We start from the raw sequence: 6,941 nt of genomic DNA on the forward strand, positions 1-6,941 counted from the left end.
ATAGCCCTCAACCAATTTCAGATTTAGTGTTTGGGTGAAGCCGTAATTTCAGATCTAAGAACTAGGGCGTGTAAACCCTAAAAGCCGAATTTTGTTTTGTCCAATTACCCTACCAATCCTACTCTGATTTTAAATTAATTTTACGTAAACGATACACAATCCATGGGTAACGTTTCTCAACAATCAATTTTTGGATCGGATCAACCAATCGTAAACGCCCAAATTCGAGATAGTTAGCGAGTTGCGCGAATTTTTCCGGCCAAATTAGGTAACTTCCGACCGATTCTGGCCGTGACATCGCCGGTTCCGAGACACTGACCTCTTCGCCAACGCGCGCCTTTACTCCGACCGTACTCCGGCGAGTCAACCCGGTGAGTCAACTCGGCCGAATCATCGAGTCAACCCGCCAGCTTTAACCTCCTATTTTCGAAAATTTTCGAAAAATACATATAAATTTCGATACCTTGCTCTATTAGTTCTTGATATTTATTTATCCTATTTTTGATATTCTGAGCGTTTCCTTTCTTTATTGTTTCAGGAAATGGCTCGTTTTCCGTGTCACTGCTCGTAAGAAAGTAACCCCGATTACCCATAGGGAGACTATTCAGTTGGATTACCACCAGCATCGCACGCGCGCTCAGGCTGCTATACATTTAAAAGAATTGGCTATAGGACACCAGGATAGGACTATCAGGAGGCTGAGAGTTAGTAATCTTGAGAGGAGGCAACAGGTGGAAAATCTGACTACCAAACTGGAGGCAGCAGAGAAAAGAATTGACGAGGTCTTCCAAATGTTCGAGCTCGTTAAAGAACATAACTGCGAAATGCGAGAGTCATTACAAATAACGATGAGTCAAGCCAAGCAAGCTAAGGAGGAAGTGGATAGACGCACCATAGAACTATCTGAAGCCCGTCAAGCCCGACTGAGGGATAAAAAAAAATTGAAGAATCCTGGAATGTGATCATGCAATTATCTGAGAATAACCAAAGGTTATCCAAGGAGGTAGACGAAAGGAAAGCAAAGGAGAAAGAGCTCATCCAGAAGAATGAAACAAACTGCGCACACGCTAGAAATGAATTGAATGACGAGATAGGAAAGATTCTGACCCACAGGGAAGAGATTGCTGAGTTGGAATCGGAAAATCAGAGTCTTCAGATGCAGCTTGCAGAGTTCTTAGACCCAGAGGTGCCTGAGGATCCCGAGGAGGAAGAAGCCCTACCTGACGTGGTAGAGGGGAATGGAGAGATAGCGGATTAGAACATTTTAGTGAATCATTCTTAGTAGTTTATTCTCATTGTTGCTACGTTTTCTTTTCTTCAGTACATTTATTTATTTAGATTGGTCATGTTCATTTATTTTCCTGTTTGAGAAATCAATAAAATATTTTATTTGTTCCATTGATTTCAATTTACTTATGCGCAATATATTGCATGAACCTACTCGTACCAATTTTTAGAACTTTCGAATGTAGGAAATGGCTGGCAGACCCCCAAGGCAAAACCGCAACCCGCGTTACGCTAATGCCGATCGCGAAGAGAGACAGGAGAATCGACAGGAGAATGGACCACCGCCTGCAGTTAATCTAAGCCAAGCTGATCTTATGGCCATAGCCACCATAGTGGCGACAACACTGCAAGGGTTGGGAAACCCAAATGCCAATCAACCACCTCCACCACCACCACCGAATGGAATCAAATTTCATTATGAATCCCTCCGAAAGAAGAGATGTCCGATATTCAGAGGGGACGCTGATCCCGAAGTTGGCCAGAGTTGGCTAAAGAGTGTCGAGACTCAGTTAAGGCTTTTGGAAGTTCCCGAGGCACTCAAAGTGGATGTGGTTGTGCCTTTCCTGGAAGACAGAGCAGCTAAATGGTGGGAAGCAGTCTCGCCAGCCATGATCGCTGCTGGACCAATCACATGGCGAAACTTCCGAGAAACATTTCTGAAATAGTACTATCCGGCAGAGGTCAGATTGCAGAAGTTAAGTGAGTTTGAAAATCTCACTCAAGCTCCAGACATGTCAGTGGTGGAATACACCTCCCAGTTTAATGCACTTGGGTCTTATGCTCCGGCCATCATGGCGGACGAAGTTTTGAAGCTGCACCGCTTCAAGAGAGGATTAAACAGTAGAATCCAGTCAGCCTTAGCAGTTTATCAGCCCGCCAATTTTGCAGATCTTATGGGCGTAGCTATCCGAGCTGAAACCGACATCAGCCGCAGGGAGGGAGAGAATAAGAACAAGCGACCCCATGCCGGTCAGTCTTCTCAGGGCGGTCATAAGTTCAGAAAGCCAAACCAATCAGGCGGACCTTCCTCAGGGAAAAACTCAGCGGCCAACCATCAAGGACCCAAGCCATGCCCGAAGTGCGGTTTCAGACACCCCGGGGAATGTCGAAGAGCCAGTGGTGCGTGCTTCGGATGTGGGAAAGCAGGGCACAGGATCGCAGATTGTCCTACGGCCGCCAACCAAGCAGCTGGGCCCAACAAGGGAACTGGGCCGAATGTGGGAGCTAACCCCAACAAACCAAAGGAGAACAAGCCTAATGCCAGGGTGTTCGCTATGAACCAAGAAGAGGCAGACGACGCCAATGAAGTCGTATTAGGTAACATCTTACTTCAAAAAGTACCTGCTTATGCATTGTTTGACTGTGGTGCTACACACTCTTTTGTGTCTAAAGGTTTGCTAAGAAATTAGTACTTAAGCCCGAATCTCTAACTGAACCTTTTCGGATAGCCACACCTACGAGTAAGACCATAGAAACTCATGAAATTCACAAGGATTGTAAGATCGGTATCGCTAATCAGACTTTCAGTGCCGACTTGATACAATTGGTTATGGTCGATTTCGACATCATTCTAGGGATGGATTGGTTAGCCAGTAATAATGCCATAGTGGACTGTAAAGGGAAAAGAGTTAAGCTCCGAACACCAAATCAGGCAGAGATCGTGTATCATGGTAAATCCAAGGAACGAAAATCACTCCTTTCCGCTTCCCAGGCATGGAAGGCCATGAAATCCGGAGAAGACATTTACCTAGCAATGATCAACGAAGTGCAAGGAGAAGTCGAAATGAGGATAGAAGACATCCCAATAGTATGTGAGTTCCCGGATGTTTTCCCAGAAGAACTCCCAGGGACAGTGTGCAGCACCAATCTCTAAAGCACCTTACAGGATGGCACCAGCTGAACTCAAGGAGCTAAAAGATCAACTCCAAGAATTGCTGGACAAAAAAACAAATTCGACCTAGTGTGTCCCCATGGGGAGCTCCAGTACTTTTTGTGAAGAAGAAAGATGGGAGTATGAGATTGTGCATCGACTATAGGAAACTGAACAAGATCACTATCAAGAACAAGTACCCTCTTCCGAGAATAGACGATCTATTTGACCAGCTCAAGGGAGCCGCAATCTTTTCTAAATTGGATCTGAGGACTGGATACCACCAACTGAAGGTCAGGGCTGAAGATATCTCCAAAACAGCTTTTCGGACAAGATATGGGCATTATGAGTTCACAGTGATGCCTTTTGGGTTGACCAATGCGCCTGCAACCTTTATGGACCTAATGAACAGAGTGTTCAAACCATTTCTGGACCGGTTCGTAGTGGTATTTATTGATGACATCCTCATTTATTTTCACAACGAGGAAGAACATGAAGAGCACCTCCACCTTGCACTACAGACACTGAGGGAGAAAGAGCTATATGCCAAGTTTAAGAAATGTGAGTTCTGGCTTAAGAGTGTATCCTTTTTAGGACATGTGATCTCGGAAGCAGGAGTATCACTGGATCCCAAGAAAGTTGAGGCAATTACAGAGTGGCCAAAACCTAAGAACGCCACAGACATCAGGAGCTTTCTTGGACTGGCAGGTTATTACAGGAAGTTCGTCGAAGGTTTTTCTTCCATAGCTATACCACTGACTAAGCTCACTCAGAAGAATTCCAAGTTCATCTGGGACGAAGGTTGCGAGAAAAGTTTTCAGACATTGAAAGAAAAACTTGCATCCACGCCAGTGCTAATCTTACCTACTGAAGATAAGGAATTCACCATCTACAGTGACGCATCTAAGGAAGGTCTGGGATGCGTACTCATGCAAGAGGGAAGAGTGATCGCCTATGCGTCAAGGAAGTTGAAACCGTACGAAAAGAACTACCCTACGCATGATCTTGAGTTAGCAGCAATTGTCTTCGCCTTAAAAATTTGGAGGCATTATCTCTATGGTACCAAGTGCAAAATTTTCACAGATCACCAGAGTCTCAAGTACATGTTCACACAGAAAGAACTGAACATGAGGCAAAGGCGGTGGATCGAACTATTGAAGGATTACGACTTGACTATAAGTTACCATCCAGGTAAAGCGAACAAAGTGGCCGATGCTCTGAGTCGGAAAAATGGAGGCAAGATCACTCTATCTTCACTCTCCGCTCGGCCATGTCTGCAAGAGACCGTCAAGATAAACCAGGATCGAGACCCTGATTTTAAGAAACTTAAGGAACAAGTCAAAAGTGGGAAGTCTCAAGATCTACAAATTGATGACAAGGGAGTCGTTTGGATGAAAGGACGACTGTGGGTACCAGAAAACGATAAACTTCGCCATGAAATACTATCAGAAGCACACAAGTCCAAGTTTTCAGTCCATCCAGGCAGTACAAAAATGTACAGAGACCTTAAAGGATTTTGGTGGAACGGAATGAAAAGAGATGTGACAGTATTCGTCTCTAAGTGTCAGGTTTGTCAACAGGTCAAAGCAGAGCACCAGCGACCCAAGAATTATTGCAACCGTTGGAGATACCTGAGTGGAAGTGGGACCATATCTCCATGGACTTTGTGGTAGGATTACCAAATTCAAGGCAAGGTCAGGGCGGAATATGGTAATTGTAGATAGACTTACAAAATCTGCACACTTCCTACCCGTCCGTATGAACTACAAACTGGACAACTTAGCTACACTGTACATGGACAATATTGTACGACTGCATGGAGTACCAGTGAGCATCCTGTCTGACAGAGACCCAAGGTTCGTCTCGCGCTTTTGGAAGAGCTTTCAAGAGGCCATGGGAACGAAAGTAACCATAAGTACGGCCTATCATCCTCAAACCGATGGACAAACGGAGAGAACCATCCAACTTTGGAAGATATGCTGCGAGCATGCGCCCTAGAATTCAGTATCAATTGGAGCAATCATCTACCATTGATCGAGTTTGCTTATAACAACAGCTATCACAGCAGCATCGGAATGGCCCCATACGAAGCTCTTTATGGAAGAAAATGTCGATCACCACTTTATTGGGATGAAGTGAGAGAAAAAACAGTAGTAGGACCCGAGCTCGTACAGATAACAGTAGACAAGGTTACAGTAGTCCGAGAGAAACTCAAGGAAGCTCAAGACCGACAAAAGAGTTGGGCAGATCTGAAAAGAAGGCCAGTGGAATTCAACGTTGGCGAGAAGGCCTACGTGAAAGTGTCGCCTATGAAAGGAGTTGTCCGATTCAGTAAAGCCGGGAAGCTAAACCCCCATTATGTAGGACCCTTTGAAATTTTGGAAAAAGTAGGCACACTGGCATACAGATTGGCGCCGCCGCCAAACATGTCTAGAATTCATAATGTTTTCCACGTATCCCAGCTACGGAAATACATCTCGGATCCAAGCCACGTGTTGGAAGTAGAACCGCTCATAGTCGAGAGTAACTTGGGAGAAGAGCTGAAGTACGAAGAGGTTCCCATTAGAGTCGTGGACACCAAGAACCAAGTACTGAGACGACGAATCATTCCCTACGTCAAGGTGCAATGGTCTAACCACACTAAAAGAGAAGCCACGTGGGACTTAGAAGAAAGGATGAGGAACCAATACCCGTATCTCTTCATAGACCAAACCAACCCAAGTTTCGAGGACGAAACTTCCCATAAGGAGGGAAGGGTGTAAAATCCAGGATGTTAGATTTTATCATGATAATATTTTGTACCAAGATTTGCGAGATTTTCGGAATTTGTGATGTAGCATTTTTTTTGGAACTCAAGAATTTCAATAATATCGTGTATATTTTTTTTCGGAATTTGAGATATGCAGAATTTTACCGGATATAGATCTAAGATTTGATATACCTGGATAAAGATTTAAGCAAGAAGATAACCCAATCTTGGAACTAAAAATCTTGAGGATTTTATCATGGGATTTCGAAAATAATATTGAAAGAATATTAGGGAATTTTCGAAAATCATAGATAACGGGAAAGGTCTACACGATAAATGCAGCTTGGGAAAGATTTAACTACCAGGATTTTAGGAAAATAATCAAAATCTTATTTGTGGAAAAATACTACTAAATTTCGGGTTTAAGTCAGCAAATTTGTGGGATTTAAGAAATATAATTTTTATTATTTTAGGAAATAAAAAGTCTACCGAATATTGGGAATTAGACACAAAAGTCGAAATTTTGCAGGCTGGGCAAAGCATAATTTTCGAAATTTATCCTTGGGATACATACATGAATTTCGAAATTTAGGTCTAGGATAAAGAATAAAATTTAGATTTGATCACGATTTTAGATGGAGATTTGATTCAAGTTTAAACGCGCGGATGACATCTATCGAGATAGCAGCCAACCCCTATAAATAGGAGGGCCTATAATTCAAAAAAAATCACACCATTTCTACTCCAAATTTTCGAGCTCCTCTCCTAGTTTTCTTAGGATTTTCGAGAGCTTGCTCTCTCAGTGTGCGAAGAAGCGAAGCGCTGCTGCAGTCCAACCCCGAAGCTAGGGTTCGAAATTCCAGTGCAGGATTCCCCTCTATTCACGTTTTTCTACGATATCTAAGGTAAGTGGGCTTGTTTTAAATGTGTAATCTCGGTGTATGCATTTTCGTATTTTCGAAATTTCGGTCGAGTACAATTCTTCTTCTACCCCTTCTGGCTACGATTTGTGCATGAGTTTTATGTTGACACTGT

Source organism: Primulina tabacum, unplaced genomic scaffold (assembly GCF_025594145.1).
Source record: "Primulina tabacum isolate GXHZ01 unplaced genomic scaffold, ASM2559414v2 Contig899, whole genome shotgun sequence".
Lineage (NCBI taxonomy): Eukaryota > Viridiplantae > Streptophyta > Magnoliopsida > Lamiales > Gesneriaceae > Primulina > Primulina tabacum.